The following is a 16,731-nucleotide window of genomic DNA, read 5'->3' on the forward strand; positions in this document are numbered from 1 at the left end:
AAGTAAGAAAGAATAAAAAAAAAGTTACCTCAAACAGTCTAACAGGAGGGTCTCCTATCATGTCGGATCTCCCCCTCCCCCTCCCACTTTCAAATCTCTTACTATCTTTTCTTTCAGTTAGTCCTGACGAAGGGTCCCGAAACGTCAACTGTACCTCTTCCTAGAGATGCTGCCTGGCCTGCTGCGTTCACCAGCAACTTTGATGTGTGTAACAGGAGGGGGTCATCACTTCCCCGGTGATAGGTTAACTCATTACAGAGCCTAACGGCCGAGGGTAAGAATGACCTCATATAGCGCACTTTGGAGCAGTGCAGTTGTCTCAGTCTATTACTGAAAGTGTTCCTCTGTTCTGCCAAAGTGGCACGCAGAAGGTGAGAAATGTTGTCCGGAATTGCCAGGATTTTCTGTAGGGTCCTTTGTTCTACCACGGCCTCCAGTGTCTCCAGTTTGACTCCTATGACAGGGCCAGCCTTTCTAATCAGTTTACCGAGCCTGTTGGCATCACCCGTGTTGATGCCATTGCCCCAGCCCGCCACCGCTTGGAAGGTTGTACCGGCGGCAACAGTGAAGGAGAGGCCTGCAAACTCCAAAAGACCAGAGTCTCATCAGGAAGTAGAGACGACTACTCTACACAGTGAAAGGGTATGTGAGTTTGGGCATCTCTTTGGAGCCAAAGAGCACGAGAGGTATCCGATTATGAGAGGCGCAAACCTAGTGGACAGCCAACTTCTTTTTCCAAGATGGTCAGTACCAGAGGACGTCCTTTCAAGGTGAGTGGTGGAAAGTTTGAGGGAGAAGTCAATATTTTTTTTACACAGGGATTCTTATGCTTGGGGTGCACTGCTGGGGGTGGTGATAGAGGCCAATACAATGGGGACATTTAAGAGACTTGGATAGAAAAATGGTTATGAGCTTCTTGTTTAGATTATGAGAACACTCAGTCATCTTTTATTGTCATTTAGAAATGCATGCATGTATTATGAAATGATACAATGTTTCTCCAGAGTGATATCACAGAAAACAGGACAAACCGAAGACTAACACTGACAGAGCCACATAATTATAACATATAGTTACAGCAGTGCAAAGCAATACCATAATTTGATAAAGAACAGACCATGGACATGGTAAAAAATAGTCTCAAAGTCCCCGAGTCGATCGACTCCCGAGTCCCCGATAGCAGGCGGCAAAAGGGAGAAACTCCCTGCCATAAACCTCCAGGCATTGACAACTTGCCGATGCCTTGGAAGCAGCCGACCACAGCCAACAATGAGTCCATCCGTCCGAAAACTTCAAGCCTCCGACCAGCCTCTCCGGTACAGCCTCCCAAGCGCCATCCTCTGCCGAGCGCCTTCGACCTCTCCTCAGCCGCTGAAACATGCAAAGCCGAGGATTTCGGGGCCTTCAGCTCCGGAGATTCCGGTTAGGAGGCGAGGGTTAATTGATTGGGGAGAAGGCACAGCATCATGGGCTGAATAGCCTTTACTGTTCTAGAGAACCCATGTGAAGGTATTGACTCAGAGCCGAGTAAAAGTTTCGTTAGGGGATTTGCTTTGAGGTCAGATTTAGTGGCATGTTTGTTGTACAATGGCGCAAAGCAAAACAGAAACTGAGGGGGATTATAAGAGCAGAAAGCAACGAAATATGAGAAAATGTGTAATTTGAGCACTTGTTAAAATGCGGTCCTGAATGTTTTCGTAAAATATTGAAGAAACCGTGCACGAAATTCTATTGCTTGCTCTGAGGTTGAAGAAAGGCAGCATTTGGCCGAGCAGCCGTAAGTGGAGAAATGGCCTCCCTCCCAATGACGGTGGTGTTAATTTTCGAAGTGAGCCTTCAGAGTACGCAGTGAGTTGGGTTGGGACTGCACTAGGGTGAAAGGTTTTCAGGGGAGTCGTGAGGGGAACCTTCTTCGCTCAGAGGGTGGTGAGAGTGTGGGACGCAAGTGGTTGCGTGCGAGCTCGATTTCAACGTTTAAGAAAAGTTTGGATCGGTAGGGGTGTTGGGGGCTGTGGTCCCAGTGCAGGTCGATGGGAGTAGGCAGTTTAAATGGGTCGCCACGGACTAGATGGGCTGAAGGGCCTTTTTTCTGTGCTGTACTTTAAGCTGAAAGGCACCTGGTGAATTTCCTTTTAAAGGTGCCTTTCCCAGATTGACAGAGTATATTAAGTTTTCAGTGATCGAGGTTTACAAAATAACGAGGGGTGTGCAGTACCGCGCAAAAGTCTTGGCTACCTCCCGCCCCTGGCATTCCTGCCTTGCACCCCTCCCTCGCCATTCCCAGTACCCTTTGCTCCCGCCAGATTTGCAAACTCGGTGTCCACTGCACGTTGACAAATACAGCACCATGCAGAAGTCTTGGGTGCCCTAGAGGGAGAGAGAGATGTGCCTTTAGGACTTTTGTACAGTACTGTAGATAGGGTAAATACAAGCAGGCCTTTTTCCTCCTCCCCACTGAGGTCGTGCGAGGCTAGAACTAGAGGTCATGGGTTAAAGGTGAAAGGGGAAATCAGAGGGGGAGCTTATCAGTGGGGTGAGTGTGGCTGGAGCTGCCAGTAGAGAGAGGCAGTGCACGTTGGTTTGATTTCAACATTTCGCAGAAATTTGGATAGGCACGCGGATGGGAGGGGGTATGGTCCGGGTGCAGGTTCATGGGACTCAGCTGGTTAATAGTCGGAATGCAGTAGCTAGGCCTAAGGGCCTGTTTTTATGCTTGTAGTAGTCATTTGGGGAGGAAAGAGTTAAAGAATTTTACACACAAGAGGTGATTGACGCTTATAAAGCATCTACAAATGATGCTCGGAATAGGAGATCGAAGCCCCTGTCTAGCTCCTCAGGATTATCAGCTTTCCCTTTTGGAATTTTGAAAGCTGTTTTTTTCTCTCTCTCTCTCTCCAACAAATCAAACCTTCTGAAACTTTTGTTTGGGCAGGTCTCCTACTTGAAACGTTACCGACTCTGGCCTCCATGAGCTGCCCCGTGTTTAACCTCGCACTTGACAGCGCCCTTGGTTTCCTTGTAACGACCGAAGATTGTTCGTCGTTGAGTAAGCCGTGGGGGAGAAAGTCATGATCTTGTGGTTTGTCCTTCCTGGGTGAGTTGAGCCTAGACCAAATGATTTCCATAAACTCAATTGCTGTTAATTCAACAAATAACGAATAGGCCTTCCCTGATTTCTGGCTCCATGTTCAATTGGAAATCTCCACTACTTTATGGCAGCAGATATTTTAAACTGCTTTAGTGAGTGTTCAATTATGTTTTAAATGGATATTTATTGGGTCACTGTATGGAGTAGACCGCTACGGTCCTTTGAGCGTTACTGGCTTTGCAGGCGGTGCAGAGGAGGTTCACCAGGTTGACTCCAGAGATTGTGAGGAGGGAGCTAGACTACGAGGGGAGATTGGGTCGCCTGGGACTGTCCTTGCTGGAATTCAGAAGAATGAGAGATCTTGTAGAAACATATAAAATTATGGAAAGGATAGAGGCAGGAAAGTTGTTTCCACTGGTAGGTGAGACTAGAACTCGGAGACATAGCCTCAAGATTCGGGGGAGTAGATTTAGGACAGAGATGAGGAGGAACTGCTTTTCCCAGAGGGTTGTGAAGCTGTGGAATTTTCTGCCCAATGAAGCAGTGGAGGCTACCTCAGTAAATATATTTAAGACAAGGTTGGATAGATTTTTGCATAGTAGGGGAATTAAGGGTTACCGGGAAAAGGCAGGTAGGTGGAGACGAGTCCATGGTCAGATCAGCCATGATCTTATTGAATGGTGGAGCAGGCTCGACGGGCCAGATGGCCGACTCCTGCTCCTGTTTCTTGTGTTTGTATGAGCCACACCATCCAACAATCCCCTGATTTTAATCCTAGCCTAATCACAGGAAAATTTACAATGACCAATTAACCTACCAACTGGTACGCCTTTGGACTGTGGGAGGAAACCGGAGCACCCGGAGGAAACCCAGGCGGTCACGGGGAGAACGTACAATCTCCTTACAGGCAGCGGCGGGATTTGAACCCAGGTCGCTGGCTCTGTAAACCGTCGTGCTAACCACTACACTACCGTGCTGCCCAATAACCACGACGCTACTGTGCCACTGTATGTCTATTTATTTGGGGTGATATCAGACCATCAGTGTTTTCAGGGAGGAGGCAGATGACATTGGTATAAAAGGTAGGATCTTATTAAACACACGGGGGCTGAAGGAGCAGCACAAAATGCTGGACGAACACAGCAGGTCAGGTAGCATCTCCACAGTCAATGTTTCTGGTCAAGACCCTTTATCGGGTCCTCTAGAGGGCTTTACCTGTGATGGACTGGGCTGCAACCACTATCAATGGGATTTTCGATTTAAGGGCATCGGTGTTCCCATAGCAGGCCATTTTGCAACCGGTCAATATACTCTCCACAGCACGTCTACAGGAGTTTGTCAAAGTTTCGAAGAAAGTAGAGGCAGATGGTTGAAGAAGTTTGGTATGGGCCCCCCAAGTCCTAAGAACTTTCTACAGGGGCACAGCTGAGAGCATCCTGACTGGCTGCATCACTGCCTGGTTTGGGAACTGTACTTCCCTCAATCGCAGGACTTTGCAGAGAGTGGTGCGGACAGCCCAGCACATCTGTAGATGTGAACTTCCCACTATACAGGACATTTACAGAGACAGGTGCATAAAAAGGGCCCGAAGGATCATTGGGGACCTGAGTCACCCCAACCACAATCTATTGCAGCTGATATCATCCGGGAAACGGTACCGCAGCATAAAAGCCAGGACCAACAGGCTCCGGGACAGCTTCTTCCACCAGGCCATCAGACTGATTAACTCACGCTGACTTGAGTGTACTCTATATTACATTGACTGTCCTGTTGTACATAATATTTATTATACTAGAAGGGCCGAGATGGCCGGTTTCCGTGCTGTAAATTGTTATATGGTTATGTTGTTGTTGTTGTTCGTCTATCGTACATCGATGAGGACCTCAACACCATTATTGATGGTGTTGAGACTAGCGCGTGACTTGGATTTAAGTGAGGGAGAGTTGTGCAGCGTCAGCCTCACTCTCTCTTCCCAATTCCCATCTGGATCCAGTGGCAAGACAGAGTCTAGACGGCTGGAGATGGGACTAGGTACAGTGGATGACCAGGACGTCTTCTGTGTCTTGTCCTGCTCTACGCGTTCCGCGACGCTTGCAGAGACCGCCTTCTTGACCGTTGGACCTTCCATTGGTCTCGTCCGTTCAATCCGCCGGAGTCTGTCTTCACATGCTGGGATAGACAACTCCCTATCACACCGAGGGTTTGAGACCCGTCGGCTACCCTCACCTGGTTTAGCCGGCTTGTCGAAGCCGTTGCCCGGGGTGTGGCCGCTGTCGCGTGCAAACAGCTACCGGGAGCCACAGGTGAGAGCTGAGTGCCAGGTGGGGACCAAAAGTGGACAAACCACCCTGAAAAGGACGCGACATGTTCCCCCACCAGAGGTGCTACCCCTCCCTGACACCCCATACACCCCATATAAATTACTATAAGTTGCACATTGCACATTTAGACGGAGATGTAAAGTAAAGATTTTTATTCCTCATGTATATGAAGGATGTAGGTCATAAAGTCAATTCAATTGGTAGTGACACTTGCGAGCTGGACCCAGGGCAGATCCTCTGCAGGGATAATGCCGAGGAATTTTAAGTTGCTGACCTTCTGCGCCTCTCATCTGATGAGGGCCTCCGGTTTTCCTCCTCCTGAAGTCAATAATCAGCTCTCTGGTTTGGCTGACATTGGGCGAGAGGCTGTTTTTGTGACAGCGCTCTGCCAGATTTTGGGCCCCCCCCCCCCCCCGCTGATCCGTCGCCTCCTTCGATTCATCCCGCGACCGTGGTACCTGGCCGCGGTCGTAAGTACAAAGCCAGCGGGGTGGGGGGGGGAGGCTAACCGCACGTACTCGTCCCGATGGCGACCGTGGAGGAGGCGTTGTTGCCGATCTGAGCCGAGCGGGGTCGGCTGGTGAGGAGATCGAGCATTGAGGCTGAGGTCTTGGAGCTTATTGATGAGTCTGGACGTGCAGAGCTGTAGTTGATTGAAAAGCATCTTTACTGTCTAAGTGTTCCAGAGTTGAGTGAACAGCCCAGTGAGGTGGCATCTGCTTGTGCTGGTGTGGGCAACTTGGAGCGGATCCAAGTCGATTCTCAGTCAGGAGTTGATGCGTTTCACTCCCAACCCCTCAAAACACTTCATCACAATGGATATAAGTGCTACTGGATGGTAGCCATTGAGGCCGGTTACCACGTTCTTCTTGGGCACCGGCGTAATTGAAGCCGGCTTGAAGCGGGTGGGTACCTCAGACTGCCGAAGCGAGAGGTTAAAGATCTCAGTCAGCACTTCGCCCAGTCGGTCAGCCCGGCTACCCCTATCTGGGCTGGATGCCTTCCGTGAGTTTGCCCTCCTGAAGGTGGCCATGTTGGCCTCAGAGCGAAATCACAGGGTCGTCAGGGATTGTGGGAGTTCATGAAAGGCCTCCGTGTGTTGTTGGTCAAAGCGAGCGTAAAAGGCATCAAATTGACTTTTATTACTTTATAAAGGCACCCGTTAGTCTCGCAAAACCATCGATCTGCGCCTGGAAAGTCTTCACTCTCCAGGGCGCAGGCCTGGGCAAGGTTGTATGGAAGACCGGCAGTTGCCCATGCTGCAAGTCTCCCCTCTCCACGACACCAATGTTGTCCAAGGGAAGGGCATTAGGACCCATACAGCTTAGCACCGGTGTCGTCGCAGAGCAATGTGTGGTTAAGTGCCTTGCTCAAGGACACAACACGCTGCCTCGGCTGGGGCTCGAACCCACGACCTTCAGATCGCTAGTCCAATGCCTTAACCACTTGGCCACACAATTTATAGTAATTTATAATAAATAGTATATGCAACAGGACAGTCAATATAACATAGAAATACAATTGTGTCGGCACGAGTTAATCAGTCTGATGGCCTGGTGGAAGAAGCTGTTCCGGAGCCTGTGTCTGTTGTTCTCTTGGGAAACAAGGGAGAATCTGCGGATGCTGGAAATCCGAGCAACGCCCACAAAATGCCGGAGGAACTCGGCAGGCCGGGCAGCGTCTGTGGAGAAGCGTACAGTCGACGTTTCGGGGCCGAGACCCTTCGGCAGGACCGGAGGGAAAACAAAGGTGAGTAGGTCTAAAAGGTGAGGGGCAAGGGCGAAAGAAACACAGGGTGATGGGTGAAACCGGGAGGTGGGGAGGGATGAAGTAAAGAGCTGGGAAGTTGACTGGTGAGAGAGACAGAAGGCCACGGAAGGAAGAAAAGGGGGAAGGAGCACCAGAGGAGATGAGGTGAGAAAATGGTGGGGGAGGGGGTGTTGCCATTACCAGAAGTTCAAGAAATTAATGTTAATGCCATCAAGTTGGAGGCTACCCAGACGGAATACAAGGTGTTGTTCCTCCAACCTGAGTGTGGCCTCATCACGAGAGCGGAGGAGGCCATGGATGGTCATATGGGCACGGGAATGGGAAGTGGAATTAAAATGGGTGGCCACTGGGAGATCCCGCTTTCTCTGGCGGAAGGCATTGAGCTCACCTGCGGGTGAAACCTTGACGCCTTGCTTGGTTTCACCTCGTGGGTGTTAACATTCAAGCCCTGGCAGAGCTGCCGAGCGTCCCTTTCTGATCCAGGTTTGATCTGGAATTGTTACCTCGCATGTGAGATGGCTTGCTGGAGGTCATACCCGCACCTCTTGTATTTCACTTGCTCACCAGACCTAAGCCCTTGCTACTCATGGTGCTCCATACCTTGAGTGCTTCCTTAACGGTAAGTAACGTGCAGTCAGGGTCATGGAGGGGTAACTATTGGGAGGGGAGAGAGCAGCGCGCCGCGCGTGCGCAGCCCTCCGGTGAAAAATGATATTGTATCCATTAAATAGGGGCCGTGGACAATTCTGATTTGATGGAGAGGGACGTGAAAGCACAGAGGAACATCTGGAAAAATTTCTGAAACGCTCGTTCGCTGCTGTCGTTACTGCGCGGTCGGGAATCTTTCGGAGGGAAGGCCTCAAAATCTCCGGCTTTGCCTGCTGTTGGTGACTGAGAAGGAGGTCAAATCGTTCGGACAGAGATGGTGCTCCGTACTCGGTGTCGGAGAGCTGATCAGAGCTCGAAGTTTTCGGACGACTCAGAGTCGGCCCATGGTCGGCTATGGCAGGGAGAGTTTTTCTTCCTTCTCCCGTCTGCGTGAGAGACTTTGAACTTTTACTGTGCTCATGGACTTCTTCATCAAGTTACGGTATTGTTGCACTGTGGTAACTATATGTTATAATTATGTGGTTTTGTTAGTTTTTTTCGGTCTTGGTCTGTCCTGTGTTTTGTGATATCACACCGGAGGAAATAATGTATCATTTCTTAATGCGTGCATTACTAAATGACAATAAAAGAGGACTGCGTGTCTTCATAATCTGAAAAAAAGTAAAAGGACAACACTTAATCGGTTGATGTTCCAGGTCGTGGAAATCAAGATTGCTACGTCCAAGCACCATGAAGTGTTTATCATGAAACACACCCCACTGCTTTGCCTTCCCCGAATATTCTACAGATTGATCCGTCCGGTAGATTGAGAACCGGTCGAGCTGACTTTGGCCAACCCGGAACATGCGCCGCTGCCTTACCAGAACTCAGTGACCGAGATTCATTTCAATTGCTACATTTAATGCCAGAGACATGTATGCAGCATACATCCCGAAATAATTCTTCTTCGCAAGCATCGACAAAAACAGAGGAGTGCCCCAAAGAACGAATGACAGTTAAATGTCAGAACCCCAAAGCACTCCCCTCCCACAAATAAGCAGCAGCAAAGTGATGACCCCCCCTCCCACCAGCAAAAAAAGCATCGGCGCCCTCCACCGAGCACTCAAACGTGCAGCAAAGCATCAATAAAGACACAAACTTGCAGTGCCCCAAAGTCTACTTGTTCACCCGGCAAAGAACCTGGGTCTCTGGACAAGTGGCCAGCTTGCTGCTTTCGATCTTCCGTGTACTCCCACGACGCATCAGACAGTGACACCGACCTCAAATCTGCCCGCCACCAGAGCCACGGAAATCCGGCACCCTGAAGGCACGCTAGACCTCCAGGCCGTGTCCTTGGCACTTGTCCTTGAAAAGTGGCCGGTTGTGAGAACCTGAGAGCTGGTCCTGTTTCCGCAAAGAACTGAAGTTAGTGTGTGACTCCAGGTCAGGGTCTGCAAAAGACCTTGAAAAGGAAAAAAAAATGAGATGTTAAAGATCTAATTTTATTATCAAGGTATGCAACCATGAGATTTGCTTGCTTTGCCGGTAGCCACAGAGCAAGAAACCCAAGACAACCCAATAAAAGACCAACTCTCAACGTTGACCAACACCAGCTGTGTATGTTGAGTTCGCGCACACTTGTGATACCGTGGGCTTCCCCCTCCCTCTCATTGTATAATGGATCCGATCTGATGAGGGAGCTTAAGGTAAGGGAACCCTTAGGAGACAGTGATCATGAGATGGTGTGCAAGGCAAGGGGCTAATTGCCCCTCCAACACACAAGTGTTTGTGTGAGCTGTGTACGGGTGTGTGGAAGTCTGTATGTTCTAGATTAGATTATGAGGACACTCAGTCCTTGTTTATTGTCATTTAGTAATGCATACATTAAAAAATGAAACAATGTTCCTCCAGTGTGATATCACAGAAACACAAGACAGACCAAGACTAAAACTGACAAAGGCATCCGTTAGCCTTGCGAGACCATGGATCTGCGCCTGGAAAGTCTTCACTCTCCAGGGCGCAGGCCTGGGCAAGGTTGTAAGGAAGACCAGCAGTTGCCCATGCTGCAAGTCTCCCCTCTCCACGACACCAATGTTGTCCAAGAGAAGGGCATTAAGACCCATACAGCTTGGCACCAGTGTTGTCGCAGAGCAATCTGTGATTAAGTGCCTTGCTCAAGGACACAGCACGTTCCCTTGGCTGGGGCTCGAACTCATGACCTTCAGGTAACTAGTCCAATGCCTTAACCACTTGGCCACGTGCCCACACAACTGACAAAACTGACAGAAACCACATAATTATAACATATAGTTACAACAGTGCAAAGCAATACCATAATTTGATAAAGAGCAGACCATAGGCATGGTAAAAAAAAATCTCAAAAGTCCCAATAGCCCCAACATCTCACGCAGGCGGCAGAGGGAAGAAACTCTCTCTGCCATGAACCTCCAGCACTACAAAATTGCAGATGTAGCATCCTGGAAGCACCCAACCACAGCCGACTCTGAGTCTATCCAAAAACTTTGAGCCTCCGACCAGCCCTCTGACACCGAGCACCGAGCACCATCTCTGCCGAGCGCTTCGACCCCGTCCCGGCCGCCAAGCAACAAGCAAAGCCGAGGACTCGGGACCTTCCCCTCCGGAGATTCTGGATCACACAGTAGCAGCGGCAGCGAAACAGGCATTTCAGAAGTTTCACCAGACGTTCCTCTTTGCTCTCACGTCCGTCTCCATCAAATCAGGATTGTGCACGGCCCTCTACTTGACAAATAACAGACATCAGCACCGGAGTGGCCGCTGCACGCTGCGTCGCGCCGCCATCTTCTCTACCTGTTGGATTTCCCTGCACGCTCAAGTTGATGGGCCCCCAGTGAGTGGGTGAGGGATAGAATCTGGGTGGAGTGAATGGATTGTAGGGAAAATACAACTGGATGAATATAGGGTCGGTGGGAAGGAGACTCTGCGATGAATGTTGCCTCCCAGATGTCAGGGTCAGGGACGTCCCCGATTGGGTCTACTGCGTTCTGAAGGGGGGCAGGGAGGGATGAGCAGCCAGGGTAAGAAAAGGGAGGAGGTCCTGAAGGGAGAACATAGCACGCTAGGTAGAACGCTGAAAAGCAGGGCCTCAAGGATAGTAATCTCTGGATTGCTGCCTGTGTCACCAGGGTGGGTAAGAGGAGGATGACCTGGCAGGGGTCAGGGTTTCAGATTTCCAGATTTCCGGGTCATTGGGATCTCTTCTGGGGAAGGTATCACCCCTACAAAACGGATGCGGGTTACGCCCGAACTTGAGCGGGCCAGTGTCCTTGCGGGCAGGTTGGCGAGAACTGATGATTATGATAATGAGGACACTCAGTCCTCTTTTATTGTCATTTAGTAATGCACGCATTAAGAAATGATACAATGTCTTTCCAGAATGATATCACGAAAACACATGACAAACCGACCTAAAAACTAACAAAAACCACATAATTATAACATATAGTTACAACAGTGCAAAGCAATACCGTAATTTGATAAGAACAGAACACGGCACAGTAAAAGTCTCAAAGTCTCTCGAAAGTCCCATCATCTCACGCAGACGGTGAACCTCCAGCGCCGCCAACTTGCCGATGCGGCATCCTGCACCACAGTCCGACTCCGAGTCCGTCTGAAAACTCCGAGCCTCCGACCACCTCTTTGACACCGAGCACCATCTCTGCCGAGCACTTCGACCCCGGCCCTGGCGACAGGCGATGCGCCAAGCCGAGGATTTGGGGCCTTCGTCTCCGGAGATTCTCGATCGCACAGTGAGTGTTTGAACTAAATTTGGCAAGGGGGCAGGAACCGGAGTGACAGGACAGGGATTCGGTGCACAAGTGTGGCCAAGCTATGGGACAAGGACGGGCAGTTGAGTACCAGTTTTAAATAGTAAGAAAGCAGGTCCGAACACAAACAAGAGAAAACCTGCAGATGCTGGAAATCCGAGCGACACACACAAAATGCTGGAGGAACTCAGCAGGCCAGGCAGCACCTACGGAAAATAGTACAGTCGACGTTTCAGGCCGAGACCCTTCAGCAGGACTCAACGGTTTGGAAAATTGAGTGTAATGTCCTGGTTCATATTTGTACTGTTATGCTGTATGTATCTCAGTTTGGCAGTTCTGTAAGAGCAGTCAGTTCTGTTTACAGCTTGTTTGGGTTACTGTTGAAGATAAGAGACGAGGAGAAATGTGTGCCATCCAATTAGGATGGTTGGATTAAGGGGAGGTTTCTCTGGTGAGGGACACTAAAGTTGGGCTTGGGGCTGTTGTTCGAGAGGAGACGAAAAAGGAAGATGCAGGAGAGAACAGGTCGCAGGATTTGACCTGGAGCCGGACCGGAGTCAACGAAGCCAGGGGCGAGATCGATTGAAGGTCGGTGACTATGGAGAAACCGTGAGCTCCAACTTGTGCACTTTAGACTGTTTCATTAAAATGGGACCTTTACTCTCTTTTTTTTTGTTCTTTTCTTTACTAACCCTTTAGTCAAATTAAGATTCATGAAGATAATCTTTTAATCGTAGGCGGCGTGCTGTCTGTTATTCCGCGGCGCTAGTTTGTAACAGGGTAGCGACCTACACAGCATCCACACAAACAAGGGTTTGGGGTGGGAGAGCGCGTCAATTTCAAGGAATTTGGCGGGGCTGGAGTTTGTCTTCCTGAGACTTACGCAGCCGAAGAAACCGGGGGTTTCATGAGGAAAAAGTAAAAGGGGAGGAGAGTGCAGGAGGGGCTGTGGAAGTCTCCAGGATAAATAAAAAGACTATGTTTAGAGAGGGATAAGAAATTGACTTCTGGAGTCAAAATTGGAAAGGATGATGATTGCACTCAGCACACAGGATAAGGTAGATGGCTGGTGCGTCGTTGTGGGCCTCACCTGAGTCCTGGTTGAAAGAAGATCATAAATGAGAGCTTGACGTCTGAGCAGATACACATTTGCAGTGGGAGGGCAGGCAGGTAGGTGGAGAGGGTGCCTCTGTTGGTAAAAAAATAAAATCAAATCCTTAGAAATCGGATTGGCTGTACAGCAGAATCCTTGTGGGAGAGTTAAGAAACTCCTTGAAAAGTTTTTAAAAAGCCTGAATGGAATTATACAGGGCTAAGAACAGTAGCTAGGCATGTAAAAAGAGCAATGTTATAATCGTCATGACTTCAATGTACAGGTAGATTGCAAAAGTTAGGTTGATGATGGATTCCAAGGAAAGGGAATTTGTAGAATGCCTATGAGACGGCTTTTTAGAGCAGCTTTTGGTTGAGCCCACTAGGGAAAGATGTTCTGGATTGGGTCATGAATCAGATTTGATTAGGGAGCTTAAGGTAAAGGAACCCTTAGGAGACAGTGATCACGATATGGCAGAACAGTTTGAGAGGGAGATGCTAAAATCAGATGCATTATGGTGGAGACAAAAGCATGAGGAAGGTGCTGGCTGAAGTTAATTGTAAGGGAACACTAGCAGGTATGATGGAGGACAGAGGAATGATGGGTGAGGTTTCTGGGAGCAATTTGGAGGGTGCAGGGAAGATTCATACCAAAGAAGTACTCTAAAAGCAGGATGACACAGGAAATTGAAGACCATCTCGTAGGCATTCTACAAATTCCTTTCCTTGGAATCGAGCACCAATCTAACTTTTCCAATCTACCTGCATGTCAAAATTCCTCCATGATGACATTAACATTGCCTGAAAGCAAAACAGAGGGCATGTAATATTGCAAATGTTAGCGGGAAGCTAGAACCTCTTCAAAAACTCACAGGAGACAACTTCAAAAGCAATTAGGAGAGAAAAGATGAAATATGAAGGTTAGGTCAGACAATACAATTATTTTTCAGATAAATTAATAATAACAGACACCAGAGTGGGTATCGGACCATTGGAAAATGATGCTGGAGAGATAGTAATGGGGAACAAAGAAATGGCAACGAACTGAATAAGTATTTTGCACCAGTGTTCACTGTGGAAGACACTGGTAGTATTCCAGAAATATGAGTGTCGGGGGCAGAAGTGAGCGTAGTTGCTATTACGAGGGGAAACTGACAGGTCTGAAGGCAGATAAGTCTCCTGGGCTTGAGGTACTAGACCCCAGGTGCTGAAAGACGTGGCTGAAGAGATCATGGAGGCATTAGTAATGATCTTTCAAGAATCAATAGATTCTGGAGTGGTCCTGGAGGACGAGAAAATTGCAAACGTCACTCCACTCTTCAAGAAGGGTGGGAGGCAGAAGAAAGGAAATTATAGGCCAGTTAGCCTGACCTCCGTGGTCAGGAAAATGTTGGATTCGATTCAGGATGTGGTTTCGGGGTATTTGGAGGCACATGATAAAATAGGCTGAAGTCATTATAGTTCCCTTAAGTGGAAATCTTGCCTGACATATCTGTTGGAATTTGAGGAAACAAAAGGCGGGCTAGACTCAGAGTTAGTGGATGTTGTATACTTGGATTTTCAGAAGGACTTTGACAAGGTGCCACATGTGAGGCTGCTAAACAAGATAAGAGCCCAAGGTATTACAAGAAAGATACCAGTGTGGACAGAAGATTGGCTGACTGGCAGAAGACAAAGCGGGAATAAAGGGGGCCTTTTCTGGTTGGCTGCCAGTGACTAATGGTGTTCCATGGGGGTCGCTGTTGGGACTGCTTCTTTTCACGTTGTACGTTGATAATTTGGAAGGTGGAATTGATGGCTTTGTGGCTAGGTTTACAGGCGATATAAGGAGAGGGAGTGGCAGGTAGTGTTGAGGAAGTAGTGAGCCTACAGAAGGACTTGGACAAGTTATGAGAACGGGCAAAAAAAACTGGCAGATAGGACACAGTGCAGGAAAGTGCGCGGTCGTGCACTTTGGTAGAGGGAATAAAGGTGTGGACTTTTTAAACGGAGCAAATCAGAAGTCAGAGGTGCAAAGGGTCTTGGGAGCCCTCCTGAAGGAAGCCCGAAAGATAAGCTTGCAGGTTGAGTTGGTGGTGAGGAAGGCAAATGCAATGTTAGCATTCATTCCGTGAGGAGTAGAATATAAAAATAAGGACATAATGCTGAGGCCAGACTGCACTTGGAGGAGGGGAGGAGAAGATGGCGGCGCGACGCAGTGCGCGCGCGGCCGCTCCGAAATGATATCGTATTTGTGAAGTAGGATGCCGTGCACAATCCTGATTTGATGGAGACGGATGTGAGAAGCACGGAGGAACATCTGGTGAAACTTCTGAAATGCCTGCTTCGCTGCCGCTGCTACTGTGCAATCCAGAATCTCCGGAGGGGAAGGCCCCAAATACTCGGCTTTGCCTATTGCCTGTTGCCGGGGCCGGGGTCGAAGCGCTCGGCAGAGATGGTGCTCCGTGTCGGAGGCTCGAAGTTTTCGGAAGGACTCAGAGTCAGACTGTGGTCGGGTGCTTCCAGGGTGCTGCATTGGCAAGTTTTCAGCGCTGGAAACTCATGGCAGGAAGAGTTTTTCTTCCTTCTCCGTCTGCGTGAGATGATGGAACTTTCGAGAGACTTTGAGACTTTTTACCATGCCCAATGGTCTGTTCCTATCAAATTATGTTATTGCTTTGCACTGTTATAACTATATGTTATAATTATGTGGTCTTTGTCAGTTTTTCAGTCTTGTTTGTCTTGTGTTTCAGTGATATCATTCTGGAGGAACATTGAATCATTTCTTAATGCATGCATTACTGAATGACAATAAACTGCGTGTCCTCATAATCTAATATACATAGAAGATAGAAATCTATACACATTACAGGCCCTTTGGCCCACAATACTGTGCTGACCATGTAACCAACTCCAGAGCAGTCTGGGGCCCCTTATTTAAGGAAGGTTGTGCTAACATTGGAGAAGGTCCAGAGGATGTTCACAAGAATGATCCCAGGAATGAAGGGGTTAACATGAGCATTTGAGGCTCTGGGCTTGTACTTGGTGGAGTTCAGCAGAATGGGGTGGGGGTGATCCCATTGAAACCCATCGAATACTGAAAGGCCAAGAAAGGGTGGACGTGGAGAGGATGTTTCCTTTAGCGTGGGAGTCTGCGACGAGAGGTCACAGCTTCGGAATGCAAGGGCGTCCCCTTTAGAAAAGAGACGCGCAATTTCTGCAGCCACAGGGTGGAGAGCCTGTGGAATTCATGACCACAGGCGGCTGTGGAGGCCAAATCACTGGGTATATTCAAACTGAGGTTGAGGGGAGCTTGATTAGTAAGGGTGTCAAAGATTATCGGGAGAAGATGAGAGAATGGGGTTGAGAGGAATATTAAATCAGCTTTGGGCTAAATGGCCTAATTATCTCTTAAGCTCAGTGGTTCCTTAAAGTTGTTATAGCCGGGGTGGTAATGACAAGCTTCCACTACCTATTAAATGTTCCCAACGGCGTGCATCTCAAACAGCCTCTGACAACCAAGCCTAGCTCCCGGCCTTCACGTGTGGCCTAGCCACGAAGCCTGGCGGGACAGTTTCCACTGACAGGAGAAGGGGCAAAGGCGGGTTAAAACCAGTCGCTCCGGGTGGATGGGGCTCGTCGGCCGCGGTTGGCAGCTCATCCAGGACAAGGAGCACTCTGATCTCAAACCTCCGCTGCCTCGCGGCTGTACCCGCTCGCGGGGGAAGGCTTCGGGCGTGAACCCCGAGGGAAAAACCCGGAGCTGGGGTCCCTGAGGCAGGCCTGCGTTGAGTTCAATGCTGACTGGCAACTCCTGGTGCCAAACTGTACCGGTCTCTGCCGTTCCTTTGGGTTCGTCAGATGTGTGGAGAGGCGGAGCTTGCTACACGGGAGACAGCTTGCTCTCCATATCGTCCTGCCCTGGCTTCTGCGTCTAGACAACTAGGATGCAATATCCATAGTTGACTATGACTGACGGAGCCTCACTCACCCAGTGGTAGAATCTGCGGGCTGGTGATGGGATCACGGGGTGAATAGAATGTGTTGGGGTAGGGCTGGTATAAAATGGGTGCTTGCTGGTCAGCTC

General features: G+C 49.1%; 1 long non-coding RNA gene across 1 annotated transcript in view; it reads left to right on the plus strand.

Annotated features, from left to right (window-relative positions):
• The first annotated feature begins 124 nt into the window (after positions 1-124).
• LOC140189133 (uncharacterized) overlaps positions 125-16,731 on the plus strand; it is a 30,651-nt gene continuing 14,044 nt past the window's right edge. Inside the window, exons 1-2 of the long non-coding RNA XR_011883461.1 lie at positions 125-274; positions 2,933-3,094. This is a non-coding gene — a long non-coding RNA (uncharacterized lncRNA). The remainder of the gene's footprint in view (positions 275-2,932; positions 3,095-16,731) is intronic.

The sequence above is a fragment of the Mobula birostris genome, chromosome 28 (genome assembly GCF_030028105.1).
Source record: "Mobula birostris isolate sMobBir1 chromosome 28, sMobBir1.hap1, whole genome shotgun sequence".
Taxonomy (NCBI): Eukaryota; Metazoa; Chordata; class Chondrichthyes; order Myliobatiformes; family Myliobatidae; genus Mobula; species Mobula birostris.